Consider the following 24,794-nt stretch of genomic DNA (forward strand, 5'->3'; position numbering starts at 1 on the left):
GGAAACTTATTTGGGTGGAACAGAGAAATAAGGAAGTGGTGATCACCACATTGGGATTGTAGGATAGATCTCCTCCCAAAAGTCAGTGGGAAATTGAGAAGTGAATTTGGAAAGAGATCTCAGTTATCTGTAAGAATAGAGGGTGGTGGTAGGGGAATTTTGCTTTCCAAATATAGACTGGGCTGACATAATGTTAAGGGGTGGGATGGTAAGGAATTTGTTAAGTGTGCCAAGAATTTTTTTTTCTTCAGTATGTGGATGGATCTACTAGAGAAGGAGCAAAACTTAATGTACTCTAAGGAAATAAGGCAGGGCAAGTGACTGAGATTCAGTGGGGCAACTGATCTTAATTCAACGTGTTTTAAAATAGCGATGGAAAAGTATGGACCTGATCAAAAAAGTAGAGTTCTAAATTAGAGCAAGGCCAAGTTTGACAGTATTCTGCAAGAACTTTCAAAAGTTGATGTTGAGAGGGGTGGGGGTGGAAATTCGCAGGTAAAGGGACGGCTGGTAAGTGGGAATAAATGGCGGGGACAGTATGATGACCCAATGAAATTGAGGTTCTGGTCAAGAAAAAGAAGGAAGCATATGTCAGGTGTAGACAGCAGGGATCGAATGAATCCCTACAAGAGTATAAAGGCAATAGGAGTGAACTTAAGGGGGAAACCAGAAGGGCGAAGAGGGGCCATGCGATAAGGCAAAGGAGAATCCAAAGAGCTTCTCTAAATGTGTTAAGGGTGAAAGGGTAAATAGGGAGAGAATAGGACCCCTTAATGATTGGCAAGGCCAACAATGTGTGGAACCCAGGAAATGGGGGAGTATTTTGTGTCATTGTTTACTGTGGAGAAGGACATGGAAGCTACAGAACTTGGGGAAATAAATAGTGATATCTTGAAAAGTGACCATATTACAGAGGAGGAGGTGCTGAGATATTTGTATCGTTGATAGCCACAGGCAAGCTTCCAGAAGACTGGAGGTTAGCTAACATGGTGCCACTATTTAAGAAAGGTGGTAAGGAAAAGCCAGGGAATTATAGACCGGTGAGCCTGACGTTGAAGGTGGGCAAGTTTTTGGAGCGGATTCTGAAGGGCAGTATTTACATGTATTTGGAAAAACAAGGACTGATCAGGGATATTAAACGTAGCTTTGTGCATGGGAAGTTGTGTCTCACTAAATTGATTAAGTTTTTTTAAGAAGTTACAAAGAGGATCGATGAAGACCACGCAGTGGACTTCAATAAGGCATTCGTCAAGGTATTGCATGGTATACTGGTTAACAAGGTAAAGTCATATGGAACACGAGGAGAACTAGCCAATGAGATACAAAATTGGCTTGAAGGAAGAAAGAGGGTAATGAAGGAGGATTGCTTTGTGGACTGGAGGCCTATGACCAGTGGTGTGCTACTGAGTTTAGTGTTGGGTTCACTGCTTTTGTCGGTTATGTATATGATCAGCATGTGAATATAAGAGTATGGTTAGTAAATTTGCAGATGACACCAAAATTGGTGGTGTAGTGGAGAGTGAAGAAGCTTACCTCAGAGTACAGCAGGACCTTGATCAAATGGGCCGAGAGTCTGAGAAGCATTGACAGAGTTTAATCTGGATGAATGTGAGATGCTACATTTTGGAAAAGCAAATCAAGGCAGGACTTATACACTTAACGTTCAGGTCCTGGGAAGTGTTGCTGAGCAAAGAGACCTTGGAGTGCAGGTTCATAGTTCCTTGAAAGTGGAGTCGTAGGTATACAAGATAGTGAAGAATTTGGTATGCTTGTTTTTATTGGTCAGTGCATTGAGTATATGAATTGGGGGTTGGGACGTCATGTTGCACCCATACAGGATATTGGATAGGCCACTTTGGAATACTGTGTGTAATTCTGGTATCCTCGCTATAGGAAATATATTGTTTAACTTGAAAGGGTTGAGAAAAGCTTTACAAGGATGTTACCAGGGTTGGAGGGTTTGAGCTATAGGGAGAAGGTGAATAGGCTTTTTCTTGGAGTGTTGGAGGCTGAGGGGTAACCATATAGAGGTTTTTTAAATCCTGAATCACATGGATCGAGTAAATCCTGGCATGAGGGGGTCAAAAACTAAAGGGTGTAGCTTTAAGCTGAGAGGGAAAGATTTAAACGGGACCTGAGGGACAATGTTTTCATGCAGAGGGTAGTGCATGAATGGCATGAACTGCCAGAGGAAGTGGTGGAGGCTTGAACAATGTCAACATTTAAAAGGCATTCACATGGGCATATAAATGGGAAAGGTTTTCAGGGATGTTGGCCAAATGCTAGCAAATGGAACGAGATTAATTTAGGATGTCTTGTTGGCAGACCGTAGGGTCTGTTTCCACGCTGTACATCTCCATGACTTTATGATTTTGCCTTCTTAGCTCTGGCAGCTAATGCTGCCTCTAGTTTGTCCACCAAGTCAATCAATGTCATTTTTGAAATTTCCTTATGATTGTCAGGGACAACACTGCCATCTGCAAGAAATCCTTTGCTATATCGATGCCATGCATTATATGTTCAGACCCTGGGTTTGCTGTCATCTGTTTTACTTACTAATATTCCCCCCAAATCCTCATTGCCTCTGTTTCATGCAGAATCCCAGATGAAATCCCAGACTTTGCCACACCCAGTCTGGCAGCATGTGGAAGTCAAGCATAAGTTAAAGAGTTCAAAAAATTTCAGAATTCCCCAAATTAGCTGTATTTTCAGCCCAGGCCAACAGAGAGCATGGACCAATTATCTGGAATTAACAAAATTTATTATTTACTGAAAATTAATATCTTCCAACTGCAGATAAACAATTGTGAATGGTTGATATACTGAATAATTCTCTAATCCCCTTAAAGATTCCCCTACACACATACACACACAAGAGAAAACACGGCTGCTATGGATGATGGGAAAGATGGGAAGGCGTTTCTGTTGTTCATCTTCAAAGTGAAGCTGAGATATTTATGTGATTGTTATGTGGGTCAGAAAACAGCTTTTTGGTCTTCCAAGTGATATCTTGGTGATGATTAGAAAGTTCTGATGATGAGGCATTCTACTGCTCAGGGCACAAACCAACAAGATCCTCGCTCTCCTTTTCCACTAGGGTCTTGAGGATGTGCTGACCACTTCCTGTTAGACTGCTGAGGACAGGTGATGTGGAATGGTCCACTGCATCAACTCTTTAAAAAGTGTCAGACTGGGAAATAGTCCCGTAGTCAAACTGTAGCTTTTGGGGAAGTGAAGAAACAGCTCTCATCCTCCAAGTGACAACTAGTATTGACATGTGATCCTTCCCCACACATAGCTCATAGGTAGCCCAATGGAGAGGAACACCCAATAGTGTATGCATCCAGGGTTTGGCTAATGTAGAGCGTAAATATGCACAGATTCAGAAGAAGGGTTGGATGGTCATATTTGGATGCAGGAATTTCCGTAAATACCTTTTTGAGCATAAATTTGTCATAATAACAGACCATAAATCCCTGCTAGGTCTAATTAAAGAGGACAATGCTGTGCCACCCATAGCATCAGGCTGAATTCAGCAGTGGGCTTGAACAATAAATTGGAACACCATCCGGGAAGCCAGGTGAATGCATTGAGCTACCTCCCACTGGCAGATACACCACTGCTGGTATCGTCACAGCAAGAGTGTTTAATAGTTTTCAATCTTATGGACACACTTTCAGTCACAGCTGATACTATAAGACTTAGACTCAGAAGGATTTGGTCCTGGCAAAATTAAAACAGGTGGTGGTAATGGGTGGTAACCAAAGGGTCGTCACAACAAGAGCTGAAACCTTTTTGAACCCGCAGAGACCAGATCACAGTAGAGGAGGGCATATTATTATAGACAGCAAGAATGATTGCCCTGAGCAAATGTCACTGTCAGATACTGGTTGACCTCCACCAGGGTCATCCAGGGGTTTCCACAATTAAGGTGTTGACAAGAAGTTATGTCTGGTAACCAGGATTGCGTGCAGATATAACTGCATTTATTGGGCAGTGCCCGAGTGCCAACAGGGATGGAAGTTACAGCCATCAGCTCTTCCACATTCGAGGGAATGTCTAAGTAAGCCTGGGAGTTGGTGCACGTCAACTATGCTGGTCCTTTCAGGGACTCATGTTCTTAGTCATTGTGGACACCCATTCAAAATGGGTGAACATGCAAAATGTTCATTCATCAAACATGGGGATGGCAATAGAAAAACTGAAGACATCTTTTGCAATACATGGACTGCTAGAAGTATTGGTCACAGATAACAGGCCATTGTTTGCCAGCAGGAAATTTGAGTATTTTCTGAAGTCAATGGTATTCCACACATAAGGCGAGCTGGGATCATTCATCATCCATGATGTGTGCTTTATATGCAACCCATATCAGAGACAGAGTTGGAGGATCCTTTCCCGGTGGTAAAAAGCCTGAGGAGGAGCTAGAAAAAGAAATAGAAATGGCCTATGCTTTTGAAATAAGAAGGGGAGATATGTAATGATTGTAACAAGGTCAGCGAGATGGCCCTCACAGAATATGAGTTCCCTGATTAGGGCTGATAGTTTCATCTCAGAAGATGCCTAACATGGAATGTGACTGCAGGGACTCCATGTACAAATGATGGGGAGAGAACATACCCCATGTCACCATCACCCTGATGACCATCTTTGTTTGCAGCTGCATCAAGATGTGCGTAGACCCATGATACGCAAACACCAAGTGTTACTACATATTGAGGTTCTACCTCTCCCTGGTGTCGTGAAGGATGGGTCTGGCCTCGCTGCTGCAGAATACCCCAAATAGTTGGACCATTCTGTATTAACTGTCCTTTGTGGAGGAATTTGCAAGGAAAAGCACTTGACCACCTGTCTAAAGGAAGTGGTCAGCAGGTAGTGTCCTTGAGACCCTGTGGGAAAAGGAGAGGGTGGATCTGTTGCAAGGTTCCCTGATCAGATTGTCAAAGCCATTTGGCAGAATGCCTCATCGCCAGAACTTTCCAACAAGCACCAAGACATCGCTTGGCCACTGGTGAAAAGGGCACTACTTACGAGATCCTTTAGGTACACTCAGACCTTTTGCCCAATTGCTGCAGCTGTGGGAGGAGGGGACATTGGTGGCTAGAGACTGTCACACATCTCCTTCTGGAATGTGCTTAATGCAAGGTAGCCTGAAATAGATGCAGTGGTTTTTGTAAAGATTCATCTCAAGCAGCTCAATGACACAGGACTGTATGGTCCATTCCCCGGAATGCACACCGAGATAAATATCTACTGTGCCAGGAGCACCATCAACTTGGTAAATGACTCTCTTTGGTCCTTCCAAAACTTGCTGGTCTTCCAAAACAAGATAAGAAGTAAGAAATGCATTCGGTTTCTTGCAACTCTCAGGAAAGTCAAACTCCAATGTGTGAAGTTACATAACACCAGGTCATAGTCCAACAGTGTCACTTAAAGTCACAATCTACCAAAGTGCTGCCCATTCGTCAGGTGAAGGAGCTGTGCTTCGAAAGCTTGTGATTTCAAATAAACCTGTTCAACTATGACTTGGTGTCATGTGACTTCTGACTTTATCTACCCCTGTCCAACACAGGCACCTCCAATATCAAACTCCAATATGTGTTTATTTTTCATATGCTAAGATGGTACAGAACCAAATTGCTTTCACGACTATGTATTTGCGTAAAAATTTTTCTATGAATATTTCATGAAATAAAGAGAAATGATCTACAAGTTATTTTAAGAAAGCAGTATGGACCATCACCGCCTGGCAGGAGACAATACTGAGGGCTAGTACCATGTAGTGACAATCACACAATCAAACCCTGGGGATGCTGGAAATCAGAAATAAAATCACAAAATCTTCAGCAAGTCAGGCAGCAACCATGGACAGAGAAGCAAGATTACAGAGTTAAATACTGGGGCTACTGTAAATCCTGGGAGACAGCGCATTTTGTGTAATTCCTCTCCCCAATGATACAAGGAGCTCAAAAGAGCATGCTGTGTAAATGCAGGTCTGTCACCCTTCAGTGTTTGGATTTCACCCTCAGGATTTCATGTTCTGGGTGTGCAGTGAGAAATGGAAGCACAGGGAAATCCTAGCTCCAGACTGGGAAAGAAGTGAAGAGATGGAGAATGGGGTAATAAAATGTGAGGCTGGATGAACACAGCAGGCCAAGCAGCATCTCAGGCGCACAAAAGCTGACGTTTCGGGCCTAGACCCTTCATCAGAGAGCTTCATCAGATGGAGAATGGGACTAGGGTGTTTGACTGAAGCAGGGAGTAAATGAAGGAAGGAAAGGGACACCATATATTTAATTTACTTCCTATTTTAATCTTCTGTTATAAAGTAGAGGTTGACACCCCTCGGATAACTAAAACCAAAACACCCAGAGACGAGCACCTCGTCTCACAACTTGTTAAAGAAGAGTGTGAAAATTGGTATAGCCAGTTTCTTTCACAACTTCTAGTGGTGAAGCAAAATGAACCCCTGACACTCATTTTACAATTAACAAGTGACAATTTATTTATCTAATCGAAGAGTAAACAAACTAATTTATTAACAAACCAAATAGACCCATTCTAACTACTAACTATTCCCAAATAAAACAAGATCCTAATTGTATGCTGTTCCAATAAATTTATGCCCCACATATAAAGTTAAAAAAAGTTAGAATTTAGCTTCTCAGAATTTAGCCAGGTTACGTCTATCGTAATTTTCTGTACCTTCTTCTTTGAAAGTACTGTCAGGAACACCTTCTCCATTGATTCAGCTGTTGGAAATGCCTTCTCCATCAATCCATCTGTCAGGAATATTAGGTAGTTGTGCCATAGGTACCTTTGATATATTTGGTGCTTTCTCTAAAATGTAGAGCAGACTGTGAAAGTGAGTGATGCTTTCTTGAGAGCGGAGAGCTGTTAACTCTGGGAGATGGTGATTATTGTCCTGCCTTTGCCCAATTTCCCCTTCTTTTAGACCTTTGATGACCTATCATAGAACATAGAACAGTATAGCAGGGTACAGGCCCTTTGGCCCACGACGTTGTGCCACCTATTATCCGACTCTAAGATCTAACAATCCTGCATACCTTACATTTTACTATTATCCATGTGCCTATCCAAGAGTTGCTTAATTTATCTGACAATTCCTTACAATGGGATAGGTCCTACGTTGTCAAAACCATCAGATTTTAAATTTAATTGATCTTTGATATCCAAGCACCTGATTCAAATTGATTGGCTAAATTCAAACCTATCACCTTGATAAGAAAACATAACTGCTGTTTAGTTTGCTCACTGTACGGCTTCTGTTTTGATACAAATGTTTCAATTCAAATGCTTTCTGTCTACCTGCAAAAACATAAACTACCCACAGACATCCCTTTTGGAATCCCTAAGCTTAGAAAAAGCACATCATCTTTTAAAGGGACTACGCACTGCTTTCCCTCTCGTATTTTACAGACACCGAATTATAATGTCATGCCTTATAATTATCATGTACTCTACCCAACTTCGGAACACAGCTGACATTTATATTTATATTGCAGTTATACAGTCTGGTTGTGATTTTACAAAAAACAATCTGTAAATTCAGTGTCACATTTTGTAACAATGTGTTGCCGATTGAGTTTTCTGACCCCAATCACTGATCTCTGATGCTGCCCTAATCCCGGGGTCACATCATAGTGATGTTGGGGACATCCTAAGGCCTGCCCCATTTAACAGGGGCAGATTCTCAGAAAGTGTTTTGAATCAGATGTCCAGAAGTAAGGATAAAGTTTCTCGGTGAATTTGTTCCCAGTGAAGCTGTGGAGATGGGACTTGGTGTCTGCGTTGCAAAATGAAACTGTCCCAGATTCATAATTGAGATAAACTCCCACTTTCCCAGGGATTTCACCAACTCGGAGACAGGATGAAAGAGAGGAGTTTATGTAAAACTGGTTCTCATCCTTCTCTATGGTCCAGAATCCATTGCCCGGGATCAGTCTAACCCATCTCTTCCTCTCCACAGACTCTGAGGCCACTCCCAGACTCCAGCTACGATTCTCCCCCACCTTGACCTCCCAGTAATGTCTCCCCGATGTGAATCCCTCTGATCCCAGGGCACAGTCCCAGTTTGTAAACCTCTTCCTTGTGTCAGGGAAATTCCTCTGGATCATGGCCCATCTCAAACTCTTCAGATCTTCAGACACCTCGAGCTGGGGATTCGCTGTTTCCACATCTAGGGTCACAGAGACTGGGAGAAAAAAAGCAGAATTACAGACTGTTTGTTTGTGTGTGTGTGTGTGTGTGTGTGTGTGTGTGTGTGTGTGTGTGTGTGTGTGTGTGTGTGTTATGGGGTACTGCATTTGGGGGATACATATGTGTGTCTGTGGGGTGTTGTATCGGCGGAGGGGTGTTGTGTGTCCATCTGTGGTGATGCTTTGTTTTTGGAGGGAGTATATGTGTGTAGGGGATGGGTGAGGTGGGAGGATTTGTGTGAGGGCATTGTTGTCTGTGTATATGGGGAATGCGTGTGGTGGGGGCATGTGCATGGGTGGGAAGAAAGTGTGTCTGTGTTTGTGCGAGGACTGTTTGTGGGGACATGTGTATGTTAGTGTTTTGAGACATATGAGTGGTTGTGAGTGTGTGAGGCTGTATTGTAAATGCATCTATGGAGGAATTGTGTTTGTGTGTAAGTGTGTGTTTGTGGCACTGTTGTGTTTGTGGGGGTAAGTGGATATGTGTAGCAGGGGAATGTAAGGGTACGCCTGTCAGAGTGTGTGTGGGTGTACGTAGGATGCTGAGGATGTGTGTGTGTGTGTGTGCGTGCGTGTGTGTGTTTGTGCACGTGTGTGTGTGCATGTGTGTGCGCGCGTGTGTTGGGGGGGTGATGGGGGCAGCAGCGTTCTTATTAGAGGGTTGTTTGTGTATGCAGGGATGTGGTTGTGTTAGTGTGTGGGAGGCATTGGTGTGTGTGGGATGGGTTTGTGTTTCTGTTTGGGGGCATGTGTGTAACTAAAGGGGTGCTGGGTTATGTATAGGGGTGGCCTGTGTCTGGGTGGATGGATGTTAGGGGTGGGGATGTTTTGTGAGGGGAAAATGTATGGGGAATGGTTTGAGTCTGGGGGGAGGTTGCGTGTGCATGTGTGTGCATGAGTGTGCATGCATGTTTGGGGTATTGTGGCTGCATTTTGGGAGGTACGTATGTGCATGAAGGATATGTGTGGGGGTGCAATTGTCTATGAGACCGGGAAGTGTGTGGGGGTGGCTTGTGTGTCTGTACAGAGGGGAGTGATGTATGAGTCAGGATGTGTGTTGGTTTGAATGTCTGTATGCAGGTGGCGTATGTTTTGGGTGGGATGTGTGTGTGTGTGTGGGCGGATGTGTGTATTGGGGTGCGTGTGTATGTGGGTGTTGTTTATCTGTGGGCCATTTGTGTGTGGATCTGTGGAGCTGTTGGGTTTGTGGGTTGTATATCAGTACGGGATGGGTGTGGGTGGTGTGTTGTGCCTGTCTGTAAGGAGTGTGTGTGTGGCAGGTGTGCAGGGTTGTTGGTGATGTTGGTGCAGGAGAATGTGGGTTAGTCTGCTGTGGGGAGGGTGTGTGCATTTTGGGGAGATGTGGTGGTGTTAGTCTGGGTGCTTGCGATGGATATATGTGTGTGGTCCATGTGAGAGTGCAGGTGTGGAGCAAGTTTTGTGTGTGTGTTTGAAAGGGGTGGGGAAGTATGTGTGTAAAGTATTGATCCATGTGAGTGTTGGGAATGATTGTCCATGGGTATGAGGATGTTTGTGTACATTTATGGGGAGTGTGGATGTGCGTGAGGGTTATGTGTAGGGGATTGGAACATGTGACTGAGTGGTATGGTTTGTGTGTCAGGTTGCGGGGATGATGTATTTTGGGAATGAGTTGAGTGTGTGTAGAGGATATACATGTGGGGAGAATGATGTGTGAGAGTGTGGGCAGGGGGAATGTGAGTGTGTGTATGGAGGGAGTTGTTTATGTGTGTGTGAGTGTGTGTGTACATGTGTATGAATTCACGTGTGTCTGCATGTGTGTGCATGTGTGAGTGCGCATGTGCATGTGTGAGTGCGCATGTGTATGTGGAGGTGGAATGTTTGTATCTGGGGGGCTGTGTTTGCGCATATGTCTGTTTGGGACAGCCTCAGTGTGTAGGAGGTTCATGTTTGACATATATGCACATGAGTGTGGAGTTTTGTGTTTATGTATGTGCGGGAGATTTTATGTGTGTTTTATGAAGTGGTTGGGTGTGTGTGTCTGAGGGGCTGATGTGAGTGCGTGGCAGACTCAGGTATGTGAGCGTGGGAGCAGGTGTGTGCGTGCGTGTGCGCGCGTGTGCATGTGTGTGCGCGTGTGTGTGTGTGTGCTCGTGGTGTTTTTGTGAGCTTTAGGATGTATGTATATGTGAGGAGAAATGTGTGGATCAGCATCATATTGTGAAGTGCAGTTTGAGGTGAGTAATAAATGTGGGTCTTGACAGTGACCACAAATGAAAAATAATTTTAAAAGCTAAATTGAAAAATAACTGATTCAAGTTCATGTCTCCTATGTCTCCAAAAATTTCTAAATCCATTGCTTCCATGTTAGTCCAGCCTTTTTCATGCTTTTACTCTAAGTTCACAACCAATGGAATATAGCTCTAGTGCGAACAAACTCCTGTTTTTTCGAGTAGCACTGTCATTCATTATTTGCCAAATTCATGTGGGAATGATATGTGTTTTTCACAGAATTGTAAATGGAAATGCTGAATCTGATCTCAGAATACCAATTAAACCTCCTGAAGCTCAATGCCATCATTAGGAATTTAGCTGGCACTGTTTGGACTGAAGTAGGGGTCTTTGGGAAAAATTTTTTTTGAAACAGTGGAGACAGGTCAGACAAGGTTCAGTTGGTTGATTCTTTGGATGAAGCAGTTTCCCTGTGATGAAAGGTTTCAGGCTGGGGCTAAATTCATTGGGGTTGAGAGGAATGAGAGGTTCTCATTGAGATGTTTAACATAGTGAAGGTGCTGATAGAGTAGATGTGGGGAGGCTGTTTCCCGTTGTAGCAGAATCTGGAACTGGGAACAGAGTTTCAAAGTAGGGAGTCTGCCAATTACCATGGAGATGTGTGTCGGGATCATTAATCTTTAGAATTCTCTATCCCCGAAAGCAGTAAAGGCCAGGTCATTAATTTTATTTGAAGCTGAGTTAAACAGGTTTTTGATCAATGAGGGAGTCAAAAGTAGTGGAGGTCAGGCAGGAAAATGAGTTATGAATTAAGGTCATAATCAAATCAATCATGATCTTTGTGAATGACAGAGCAAGCTCTAGGGGCCACTCCTGCTGCTGTTTCTGATGGACAAATGTTCTTACAGAATTTTCACTTGTACATTGTTTTGCGTTGACAGCTTTTGAGTTTCTTTCTTTTTTGTGCATTAAACAAATAACGCTCAATAATTCCCTTCCACTCTAGAAATAAATAATAAATAGTCTAAAGAACTTGCTGTGATATGAAGCATAAATAATTTCACAGAAAGCTTTTCAGAGACATTTTTAAATATGGGTGATACTGTTTAAAGGACAACCCGTGGTATTGCCCATTACAAATTGGAAATTAAAAGCTGAATTTTCATAACTACATCCGAGGCAGGTAGCTCCTATTGGGATGTTTCTGGGCTCGCTTCAATAAAAAGAGCCTGAATTGTGCAATTTTCACCCCAAAGGCAGTGGTGCGTTGGGGTGTGGGAGTTGGGGACATTGGATGGGCATGGAAAGTCTGGAACAGAGTGGGGCCTGACTGATCCTGGAAACAGATCCTGGGTCATCAAGGCAGCAGGCGAGGGCTGGTTAGAAGCCCTGCCTTGGTTCTCTGGGACTTCCTCCCCCAGCTGTGATAAAACCAGGGGCTCTCTAACCCTGAACTCTCTAATTCCTTCACTCAATCCCCATGGCCCCTCATACTCTCCATGCCAACTCATCTCCCAAAACAATTCCCATGCCCCCCCCCCCCCCCCCCGCCACGAGCTCAATGTCAACTCATGCCTTCAGACACTCCTCGTGATTCCTTATACTTCCCATGTCAACTCAATGTCAAATTATGTCCCGGAAATTGGGACTGAATGATATGAGCTGTGGTGAGGATCATGTGAGAAAGCCAATGAGGCTTTTCTTAATGTCAGGAGCAACTCATTGCATTTTCAAACAGAGTTCCAGCTCCAGGCAAGATTCTGTCTATTGACGAGCTGAACCCCTCAGTGCTCCCTCTCTCACTAAAGTGGTCCCACGAACAACGGATCAGATCTAAGCTCTGCAGTCCTGCCACATCCAGTCATGGATGGTGGTGGACAATTAAACAACTCACTGGAGGAGGATGTTCCATAAATATTCCCATCCTCAATGATGAAAGAGCCCAGCACATCAGCGCAAAAGATAAGCCTTCAGCCAGAAGTGCCAAGTGGATGATCCATCTCAGCCTCTTCCAGGTGATCCCCACCTTCACAGATACCAGTCTTCAGACAATTCTGTTCACTCCATATGATATCAAGAAATGATCAGGGGCTCTGAGTTTTGGGGGGACCTGTGACTCTTTAAAGAAGCGAATACTTGGAAGTACTGACCATAAAAACAGGAGAGTTGCTGAGGAGTATGTTACATGGATTGGACTTTCAAAATAATATTGTCTGTTACTAAGACTTTTCTGTAAATAGAAAACATAACAATGGACATTTAGAAATCTCCGAGGCTACTCAGAGAGTTACTATTTCAACTGAAGGTAGAGCTAAAGCCAGGTGTTGGTTAGCTCAGTTGACTGGATGCTGATTTGCGATTTGAATGATATGAACAGAAGGGGTTCAATTTCTATACTGCGTGAGATGACCATGAAAGTCCCACTTTCTTAACTTCACCCCTCACCTCATGTTAAATCACCTTCATGAGAGAGCAGCCTGATGGTCCTCTAAGACTATAGCATCTTTAAATTATGTTTACACAGAATGAGCAGATTGCCTCATGAGAAAAAGCTGGACAATCTGGAGTGTAGTTAAGCCTATGCAAGCCATCAATAGGATCGCGGCTGATCAAACATTCTTCACATCCATATTCCTGCCCTTTCCCCATTTCCTTTGATTCCCTAATGATTAAGAATCTATCTCGACCTTAAATATCTGCAAAGACTCAACCCCCACAGCTGTCTGTGGCAAAGACTTCTAAAGAGACACAAATCTTTGAGATAAGGAGTTCCTTCTCATCATTTTCTGAGACGATGCCCTCTGGTCCTAGATTCTCCCAAGGGACGAAAGAGCTTCTCAGAATTTACTGGATCAAGCCCCACAGGAATCCTATATGTTTCAATGAGATCATCTCTCATTCTTCTAAATTCCAATAAGTAGAGTCCCACCCTGTTTCACCCTTGCTCATAAAATAATCGTTTCATACCTGGGATCATCCTAGTGAAAGTTCTGTGATCTGCATTCAATGAAATAATATCTCAAATTCACGGACTAAAACTGTTCATTGTACTCCAGAAGATGTCTCACCAGCACCTTGTACAGTCACAGAAAAATTTCCCTACTCTTTTAATTTTCAACCAGCCTCCCCTTTAAAATGAGGACGAACATTACATGAGTTTTTCAGTTACCCGCTGTAATTGTGTGCTAGCTTTCTGTATTTCATGCACAAGTTCACCTACGTCCCTTTGTGTTGCAACGTTCTGTAGTTTTTTTCCCCATTTAAATAATATTCTATCAAATGACTACTTTATTTGCCAGCTTTTTGACCACTTATCTGACCTATCAATATCTCTCTGTAAACTGTTTTCACCCTACTTGTTAATTTCCTTTCGCCCTAATTTAGTATTGTCTGCAAATTTGGTTACAGCGCATTCACTTCCTTCCTCGAAATCATGAACATATGCAGTAATTACTTGTAATCCCAGCACTGACCACTGTTGAACCCTTTTAGTTACAAGTCACCAACATGAAAAAGTATCACTTATCCCCACTTGCTGTTACTGCTGATCAGCCAATTCTGTTTCATTGCCCAAATATGATCCCAACACCATGGGCTCTGACATTGTTACATAACCTTATGAGAGGTACCTTGTCAAATGCTTTCTGGAAGTCCAAATGCACCACGTCTTCTGGTTCCTATCTATTCACTCTGGTTAAGAATTCCTTGAAAATCTCTCATAATTTAATCAGACACAAATTCCCTGTCATGAAGGTAAGTTTGCACTGTTTGAATAGATTATGGTTTTTCCAAATGTTTTGCTATTACTTTCTTCTCTTTAGGAAAAGGGGTGTCACATGACAGTTTTCCAAACCTGCAGTGCTTCTCCAGAATCCAAAGCTTGAAAAATTACCGCAATGCATCCATTATCTCTGTAGCAACTTCTTCTCAGATTCTAGGAATCAGTTATCTAGGTTAGGGGACTTATCGGCTGTTAGCCTCATTAATTTGCCTAATATTATTTCTCTTATGATAGTGATGGTATTTAATTTCTCCTCCTATGTTCTTTTGTATTTTTGTGATGCTCACTGTATCTTTCACCATAAATATGGATACAAAATATCTGTCTGTCTAATGCCTCTGCCATTTATTTGTTCCCCATAACTATCCTGCCAGATTCATTTTATAAGGGGCCTACTTAAAAATCAAACCTCAGAAGCTTCCAAGCTTTCTGTCAAATTTCAAAGAAAACTCATCAAAGTGTGACTTGGCCACAAAGCATTTGCAGAGTGCTCAACAATTAACTCACACAAATTAACTTGTTGAAATATTGGCAAGTTTTCTTGAATGTTAGAACCAGAAATCAGTTTTTGTGTCACCTGATGGACTCTGCCAGTGTCAGGTCACACAATATTATGGGAAAGATGTGGATGCTTTGGAGAGGGTTCAGAGGAGGTTTACCAGGATGCTGCCTGGACTGGAGGGCTTATCTTATGAAGAGAGGTTGACTGAGCTCGGACTTTTTTCATTGGAGAAAAGGAGGAGGAGAGGGGACCTAATTGAGGTATACAAGATAATGAGAGGCATAGATAGAGTTGATAGCCAGAGACTATTTCCCAGGGCAGAAAAGGCTAACACGAGGGGTCATAGTTTTAAGCTGGTTGGAGGAAAGTATAGAGGGGATGTCAGAGGCGGGTTCTTTACACAGAGAGTTGTGAGAGCTTGGAATGCGTTGCCAGCAGCAGTTGTGGAAGCAAGGTCATTGGGGACATTTAAGAGACTGCTGGACATGCATATGGTCACAGAAATTTGAGGGTGCATACATGAGGATCAATGGTCGGCACAACATCGTGGGCTGAAGGGCCTGTTCTGTGCTGTACTGTTCTATGTTCTATGTTCTAATTCATAATGAAAAGCAAACAGCAACTTTTCAATGTTTAAACAATGAGGATTATGCAACCATGTTGTATACATTTGTACTTTGTTTCTGTTGGGCAGAAATTTTGCACCAATTGACTAAACCTCTTTATGTGTTGTAAAGAATCGATTTTGCCATAAACCTGGATAAAAGTTAATTTGCAAAAGTGGAAGTAACTTGCATGGGTTACACTGTGGGACAAAGATAAGTCACAGCAAGAGATCCAAAGAAAAAAAAATCTTGGAAATTCCCACGCCTAAGGCAAAATGTGAAATTTTGTGGAATATCAGCATGTGTGGATTTTATTTGACATTCATTCTGAACTGGATTATATTATATCCTTTGACAATGTTGTATAAAGCAAAAATTTTGAATGGGCAAAACATCATTAGAGTGCCTTTAGTAGCCTGAGATCTATACTTCCACACTGGTGGAACTAAATGATGATTAACAATTAGAACTACAATGATGCCAATGATATTAGCATTGGTGCAGTATTATTACAAGTGAACGATATGAGGATCAAATAGTCAATCAGTTATTTTTGATGCAAACTAACTTCATGTCAACAGAAACATTCAACTGTGAAAGAGAGAACTTCTGAGTTTGCAACTGATTTTGCAATGATTTGCAGTCTGTATATCTGCAAAGACTTATTTATATGGACCATAAGTATTTCTTCTTCATGAGATGTCATTGTAAGAATTTGAGACAGTTTCTTGGGAGTTTAAATGTACAACTGTGTAATTTGACAATCTTTCACATGATGTTTTGTCAAGAGTCGATAAGGTAGAAAGCAAACAATGCAAGCAAAATGGACTTGTAGAGAATATGATTGGTATGGACACTTTGGATATTTAATGTGAATTATTAGTCAGTGATTTTTAAAATAAATTGAATAGGCTTTGTGATAACAGGTGACTGTAGTAGGAAAAATAAAATATATATTAAAGATACCTTACCATATCTTTTTATTCATAAAATATTGTTTTTCTTTATAAACTTGTGTTCTAAAGTAGAGGTGAATAGGATTTCAATTTTCCGTTCTGTGAACATAATTTTTTGAAAGGCTCATGAACTTATTTGTTTTAGTGGTATTTTGATGTTTCTGATAATATCTTTCCATATTATCTGTTATACATAAAATTATGCTTTGTCTTTTCTTTTGTGTGATAAATTTCTGTTCTTTTGTTAGAAGTAGATTCACAGCCTTTTGTTCATATGTTCAATGACTGACCAGTACAATAATCAATTGCAAAAACAAAGAGTATAATCTGTCAAGCCAGCTGTCACTGAGGTATGTCTTGTCCAACATTACCAACAGCTGGGATCACAATATTTTCTTTGAGCATGTTACTGAATATTCTGTTGTAAAAAATGCCTAAGCTTAGCAGGGTCGATGCAGATCTGAAAGCAGACATGTCTTAGCCTAACCAGCATTGCATTGGAAGGGTAACTCAACAATTCTACCCTCCAAGTGTGTTAAATGCAAGAAACTGAACCCATTGCTGGAATGATTGAGTACCAGCTCACAGAGAGTCAACGTAATTGGGAAAAGAAGTTTTCCATTGTCTTGTTCTTTCTTCCAAAGTGCATCCCTCACACTCAATACATTAACTCTGATTTCCTCTCCATTGATGCTGCCAGTCCTGCTGAGTTTCCTCAGCACTTTTTATTGTTTTTAGATCTCCAGCTTCAGCAGTTCTTTCTTTTATTTCATTCTCTAAGGGACTGATATTCATTTGCATTCTCAATTCTGTTTTACCTTTTTTTCTTTTCTCTCCAGAGATGCTGCCAGAAGAGCTCAACCATTTTCACTTTTTGATCTCTTACTTCATCAAAAATTCTTGTAAATTTGTCAGGCGTGATTTCCCCTGTATGAAGACATGCTGACTCTGCTTGATCACATTAAATGCTCAGCAACTAGATCTTTTAGAATAGACTGTAACGTTTTCCCAATCACACACATCAAGGTAACTGACTGAAATTTACAGACCCGAGAAATAATAATGGGGAACCAGGACATGGCAGAGAAGCTGCATTAATATGTTGTATCAGTCTTCACAGTAGAAGAGAGCAACATCATATCAAAATTACTGAATATACAGGAGGAAAATTGCAGAGAGGTAATCTATACAAAGACTGTCATGAGACAAAAAGTGTTGGAAAATTATGGGATTAAAGACTGATACGTTTCCTGGACCTGATTGGAGCTATCCAGACAATTGTTGCACTGGTAGTAATCTTTCAGGAATCCTTAGACTCTGGAACAGTCGCAGAGTGTTGAAAAACTTCCAATGTAACAGCTTTATCAGAAAAGTGAAGGAAAGAAAATCAAAGGTAACTTTCTGCTGGGATTGGAGGATTGGAGAGAAGGTGCTTTTTATAAAACTACACAGAGAATTAGACTACAGCTGGAAAACTGCATTCCCATGTGCTCTGTATGACAGTGGAGAGTTTTTCCTTGATTCCTATTGACTCCAGTTTTGTGAAGACTCCTTTGCACTGTGTGAAGACAAATGCCATGTTGATGTCAATGCTAGTCAAAGCCATTATTATCCCGCTTTCTTTAGAATTAAGTGTTTAATTATACTGTCGTTAACATTTGTATTCATAATAATCCAAATTTTAAAATATGTATCAGGGCAAAGGAACTTATCTGAGTTTTACCAGGTTTAATGGCCTCCAGCATTTTTCTCCACACTGGAAATGGGAAAAAGATGTTGAATTTTTCAGTGGACAGGGTGCCATCTGTTAGTGGCAGCTCATTGTCATCATCACTAATCCTGCAAACATCAAACATTAACTTATTGTGAGTTCCGCACAAAGACTTTGCTGAGTAATTTCAGAAACATACACTGAGTTTCAGTAAAGTGCATGTCCTACCTCCTCTTCCGAGATGCTTGCTCCTGAAATAAACAGAACACAAATCTCACTTAACCGATACTGACTGTATATATTCAGAAAGCAGCAATTACACATTGTTACAAGCTGTTGAGAATTGCCAATTGATTGTTGTGGACATGGAATAGAAGAAGGATGTGACACAAAGATATTGATGACCAGGAGAATGTATAAAAAATTGCAAAAGATTGAAGGAAACATTAATATATTTTAATAGGATAAAAATCTGATTCAAATATTTACAATCATGAAAGGGGTTGATTCTGTCGATTCAGTGAATATTTTTCTACTTCTAAGGAATTAAATCACTTGAACCTGTCAACATGATTTGTTATAAATCAATCAAGTGGGGAGTTGTGCAAAAACCTCTTAATCAACAGTGAAGAGACTGTTACATTCTAATTGGGACAAATGTATTGAACAGGAAAGTGGGGAAATCTATGAGGGAGAAAGGAGCGGGGGAGATATTGACAATGGGAATGAAGGAGGTCGAGCATTTGCATTATGTTGGGACTGTTCACTGTCAAACTTGCACTGAACTAAACTGATATACAATCATTCACCTTCAGAAATATCACTCCGTCTTTTTGTTCCAACTGTTCTTCCAACATTGAGAGTTTCTTCTGAAGAGAGTTTAAATTATCTTGAATTTCACAAAGATTTTGCTCCATTGTTTTTAGAATGTTTTCCTCTTGTTCTCTGAGATCTCGAATTAAATTCTGCTCTTTCTCAGTGAGAAACTGGTGCATTTTAGCGAACTCAGATTTGATGTGGGTCTGCAGACTGCTAGATTCCTCCTATCAGGTGCAATATAAAAACACATGTTTTTGCAAAAAAAAACAGCAGATGAACAAATCAAATTTTGAAGCTGTGCTCTGGGAGATTTTACCTGAATTTGGGAAATCCTCTGTTTCTGTTGCTGTTCCTGTTCCATTTCTAGAGCTGCTGATTTCTTCTCTATGAGAGAATCTAAGGAAGATTTCACCCAATCCTGGGATTGGGAGAGAAGACTGAGAAAATAAAAGTGTTAGACCATGAAAATGTGATGAAATAATCAGGAGATGAAATCTGTTTCCTTTTACCTTGTAGATTTCCACAGCTTCTTTCACTGGGATGATATGGTGCTCTTTGTGTTCCTGCAAATCCTTGCAATTCATACACATCAATTTCTTATCGGTTTCACAAAACAGCTTCAGTTCTTCATGATGTCCCTCACAGGCGCATTTACCTTCCTTCTTTTGCGGATTCAAACATAATTTTCAAGCTTTCTCAGCAAGATTCGCTAAGACCCAACAGTCTATGAGCTTTCTTTCCAGAAACTCCTGCCTACATTCCGGGCAGGAGTTTATCTCATTCATCTCCCAGCTCTGGGTGATACAGGAGCGGCAGAAGTTGTGTCCACACTCCAGTGTAACTGGATCAGTGAAGAAATCCAGACAAATGGGACAAATTGCGTCCTTAGTCCAACTCTCCCCTTGCAGATCGGAATCCATGTTCACACTGAGCAATTCCTGTTTTAAATCCCTTTTAGATTCGATATTCTTTTCTTTGTTTACACCTCTTCAGCAAATACCCTATTATGTTTTCTGCAAGACTCAGAATTATTCTTGTACACTAATCTAAAAGACCAAAGAGCAGTAGTCAGGAGAAACAGACAGGACCGAAGGAGACAAACTGAAAGCAGTCAAGAAGAGAGAAATTCTGCGGAGGTGAAAGTTCCTGGAATGTAGGTAGTGGGAGTGGCTGGGAGGAGGAGGGGAAGAGATGAGATTTTATCTCTGTAAATGACAAGAATCTTGCTGTTCTCTTTCCTATTTCAATCTGACAAGGACTTCTTTTAAATTCACTTATGTGTTGCAAAATGTGTCTCTTTTGCCCATCTTTAGGTGATACAGGACCAGCAGAAGTTGTGTCCAAAATCCACACAAATGAAACAAACTCTCTCAAGGATTTAATTCTTTCTCTGCTGTCCGAAATTCATGCTCATGCTCAACACGTCCTCATTCAAACTCTTTCTAGTTTTGATTTTTTTTTGTGAAAACCTTCAGTTCAGTAATTTTACAAAGAAACTTGACGCAAGACTCAGGAAACCTTTGTTGCACACTTACCTATTTCCCATTCATTGCTACATGACAAGATAAACTTAGAACTGCAGTCAGAAGGAGTGAGAGGAGAAGTTCAGAAGAGAAAAGATGAATGCCAGCAGGAGGTGAAAATCCATGGAGCTGAAAGTGGATAGTATCTTGACAGTGGGAGTATTTTTTTCTTGCAAAAATATTCTTTTATAGTGAGAGGTACCAGGGCCAGATGGATCTCATTAACTATGAGATCCATGATGGGGGTTGTTAACCTGGACCAGTCGGGGACCCTGGCTGACAGATGCGAACAGGAGATTCAGGGAGTCTGTTGACTTCAGGGACTTGTACAGTTTTTGCATATCAAGAGAAAGAAACAATGGAATTGGATATTCCCTGAAGGTGCAAAAACCAAAGGCATTTTTGACTTGCGCAGGACACGACACACATTGAGGCAACGTAGAGGGTCTGATAACTGAACAGAGCCTCACTTACAGACAGTGGTCTTTCCCTTTTGCACATTAGCAACGGCTGCCCCAAACTTTAGTGCGTCCCTGAGCACGTCGTCCTGGACCTTGGAATGAGCCAGTCTGCAACATTTGGTTGGGGTCAACTCCTTGTTTTGGAAGACCAACATAAGACCATAAGATATAAGAGTGGAAGTAAGGCCATTCGGCCCATCGAGTCCACTCTGCCATTTAATCATGGCTGATGGGCGTTTCAACTCCACTTCCCTGCACTCTCCCCGTAGCCCTTGATTCCTTGTGAGATCAAGAATTTATCGATCTCTGCCTTGAAGACATTTAATATCCCGGCGTCCACTGCGCTCCGTGGCAATGAATTCCACAGGCCCGCCACTCTCTGGCTGAAGAAATGTCTCCTCATTTCCATTTTAAATTTACCCCCTCTAATTCTAAGGCTGTGCCCACGAGTCCTAGTCTCCCCACCTAACGGAAACAACTTCCCAGCGTCCACCCTTTCTAAGCCATACTCAGGCAGACCAAAAAGTGCCTTTCTCTGAATTGGTGGTCCTCCAGGCGCAGTGGTTGTTTGTTGTGGTGTGTGTCCCAGATAACAGATCATAGAGCACAGAGTCCTGTGTCATGGAGCCGCTCAGGATGAACTTCGACAAAAACCCTTGCATCTTTCTCCAGACTGCCTTTGCAAGGGCATATTCCAGGAGGACATGAGGCACAGTCTCTACCCCACTCCCTGCAGCCGCTTCGAGTGCAGCCGGTTGTGGCAAAAATAGTCTGGATAAGCATGAAAGGTCTGACATTCAATGGATGTGGCCATCAAGATGAAGGCGGAATTGGAAATGTTCTTCTCACATTTCCACAGCTATGTACATGGTGTTCCTGAGGACATGGTCTGCCTTACACCTCTGGATGACGTAAAAGATGGCTTGGCTGACTGCAATGGCATAAGGCCTGGGAAACGGGCCCAACCTGTGGTACATACAGTTACAAGGAGAGTGGCTCACACCTGATGACTAGATTAGCAATCCCACAGTAACAGCACTAGGCCATTGCCCCCCATGGATGTGTGCAATATGCTGTAAACGGCCTTCTCCTTGTCGAGACTGATGAGACAGGAGTCCAAACCACTCCAATCCATACCCCACCTCATCCTGAATGTAGTTGATCATATTGAACATAGAACAAAGAACTGTACAGCACAGTACAGGCCCTTTGACCCACGATGTTGTGCCAAATTTTTACCCTCAACCTAAGGTCTATCTAACTTCCATCCCTACCTTACACTATCATCCATATGCCTGTCCAATAGCCGCTTAAATGCCCCCAATGAGACCAACTCCACTACTCTCTCCGGCAATGCATTCCACGCTCCGACCAGTAGTAATTAGGAAAGAACTACCTCTGACGTCCCCCTATACCTACCTCCACTCACTTTAAAACTATGCCCCTCATAATAGCTACCTCCACCCTTGGAATCAGGCTCTGGCTGTGCACGCTCTCTATACCTCTGATCGTTTTATACTCCTCTATCAAGTCACCTCTCATCCTTCGCTGTTCTAAAGAGAAAAGCCTAGCTCTCTCAACCTTTTCTCATCAGATCATTCCTCCATTCCAGGCAACATCCTGGTAAATCTCCTCTGGACCTTTTCCAATGCTTCCACATCTTTCCTGTAATGAGGCAACCAGAACTGGGCACAATGCTCCAGATGTGGCCAAACTAGGGATTTGTATAACTGGAGCATAACTTCACGGCTCTTGAACTCAATCCCTCTATTAATGAAAGCTAACAAACCATATGCCTTCTTAACAATTCTATCCACCTGGGTGGCAGCTTTCAGGGAACTGTGGGCATGAACCCCAAGATCCCTCTGCTCCTCCACACTGCTGAGAATCTTTCTGTTAACCCTGTATTCTGTTTTCAAGTTAGTCCTTCCAAAATGAATCATCTCACACTTTTCAGGGTTAAACTCCATCTACCACTTCTCAGCTCAGCTCTGCATCCTATCAATGTCCCTTTATAACCTAGACCAGCCCTTTGCAGTATCTACAACTCAACCCACCTTCGTATCATCCACGTACTTACTAATTCACCCTTCCACTCCTTCATCCAAATCATTTACAAAAATCACAAATAAAAGAGGACCCAGAATAGATCCTTGTGGTACACCACTCGTAACTGAGCACCATGTTGAATATTTTCTGTCAACCACCACCTGTTGTCTTCTAAGGGTCAGCCAATTCTGAATCCAATCTGCCACATTTGCCCCATCATGTGATTCCTTACTTTCTGCATGAGCCTACCATGGGGAACCTTATCAAATGCTTTACTTAAATCCATGTATACCACATCCACTGCTCTCCCTTCATCCACGTGTTTGGTCACCTCTTCAAAGAATTCAATAAGGCTGTGAGGCATGATCTACCCCTACAAATCCATGCTAACTATGATGAATCAAACTGTGCCTATCCAAGTCATCATAAATCCTAACTGCCAAAGTCCTTTCCAATAATTTGCCCACCACAGACATAAGACTAACCGGCCTATAATTTCTGGGGTTATCCCTATTCCCTTTCTTGAACAATGGAATGATGTTTGCCTCTCTCCAATCTTCAGGCACTATCCCTGTGGATAATGAGGACGAAAAGATCACCACCAAAGGCCCTGCAATCTCTTCCCTCACTTCCCTTAGAATCCTTGGATAAATCCCTTCAGGTCCGGGGGACTTATCTATCTCCAAGTTCTCAAAATTTCAAGTACGTCTTCCTTACTAACATTGACCTCCTCTAGTCTACCAGCCTGTTTCACACTGTCCACCTCTACAACTCATTCCCTTGCAGATGAGGGTGATGATACTTTTCCTCATGGAATCACACGTGTTCTCTTCCAGAAGCATCCTGTCGTACACCTCTAGCACGTCCTGGCCAATCAGCTCCCACAGAGTGGAATCCAACTTGGCCGGTAAGCTGTCACTTCCGGGAGTTTTATTCTTTTCTGAGGACTCGAGGGCCTTGGTCAGCTCATCCAACCCACATCCACGTGGGTTCATATTCATCTAATTAAGCTTCACCAAGCAGTAACCCCAGGCCCAGAGGCTCACAATGTGATCAGGGCTGTCCCTGTGTAACCCTGGGATTCAATGCTCTGGGACTGGGATCAAGCGGGAGTGGGCCAGGGACTGGGCAGTAACAGATTCGCCCATGGGTGACTCTCCAGATGTTGACACCCAAACCCTTTTCCAAAATGGAGGCAGGATATGGTCAAATTGATGTGTCAGGGAAGGGCAGGGACAGAGAACATCAACAGCACCTCCGAGGAAGAGGAACAGGGACAGGAGACCCAGATGGATCCGCACCTCATGGAGCATTCCAATCAACTAGAGATGGGAATAATGCTCTTGAGATCAATCCCCCCAGAATCCTGCTTTTGGTGATTTTTACAGCACCATGTAGATGGTGATGATCCTGGGATTCCTGACTGGGAACTTTGTCTGGACAAGACATTAGCGCTTTGAGAGAACCAGGAGGAGAGTAATAATGCAGAGTGAGTGACTGACACACCTGTCCCACTGAATACCTAAGGGTCAAGCCAGGAAGATAGGTTGGGAATCTGAGGGGGGAGTGGGCTCACATTGAAGGCCACACAGAAGCTCTCTCCCTTTGCCCATAAGGGAGAGAGGAACCAAAGGCTGGCAGATGCCATCCTCATTCACTGTGACCAGAGAATGGGCTGCTTGTTATTCCCACCGCAATGGACCTCTCTTCCCATGGGCCCCATGAGGTAGTGGCGGGAATGAGGAAATAAATCCTGGGGAGACTGAGAAGTTGTTGGAAGTTCGGATTTTGACCGTGTATTTATAAACCATGACCCCTCCCTATTCCTATCTCTGTAATCCCTGGTCCACAATATTTTGAGGTGTCAGTAACCTTCTCATTCCGATTTTTTTGCACAACCTGGATTCTCATTATTCTCCTTTTGGCAGCCAACCAAGGCCCTAAGCACTGAAACTCT

The 24,794-nt window shown here is 42.4% G+C and overlaps 1 pseudogene; it reads right to left on the reverse strand.

Moving 5' to 3' along the window:
- The window catches only part of LOC132206246 (nuclear factor 7, brain-like), a 50,965-nt pseudogene extending 31,241 nt beyond the window's left edge, over positions 1-19,724 (reverse strand).
- Between the last annotated feature and the right edge of the window lie 5,070 nt (positions 19,725-24,794).

Source organism: Stegostoma tigrinum, chromosome 34 (assembly GCF_030684315.1).
Source record: "Stegostoma tigrinum isolate sSteTig4 chromosome 34, sSteTig4.hap1, whole genome shotgun sequence".
In the NCBI taxonomy this organism is placed as follows: domain Eukaryota; kingdom Metazoa; phylum Chordata; class Chondrichthyes; order Orectolobiformes; family Stegostomatidae; genus Stegostoma; species Stegostoma tigrinum.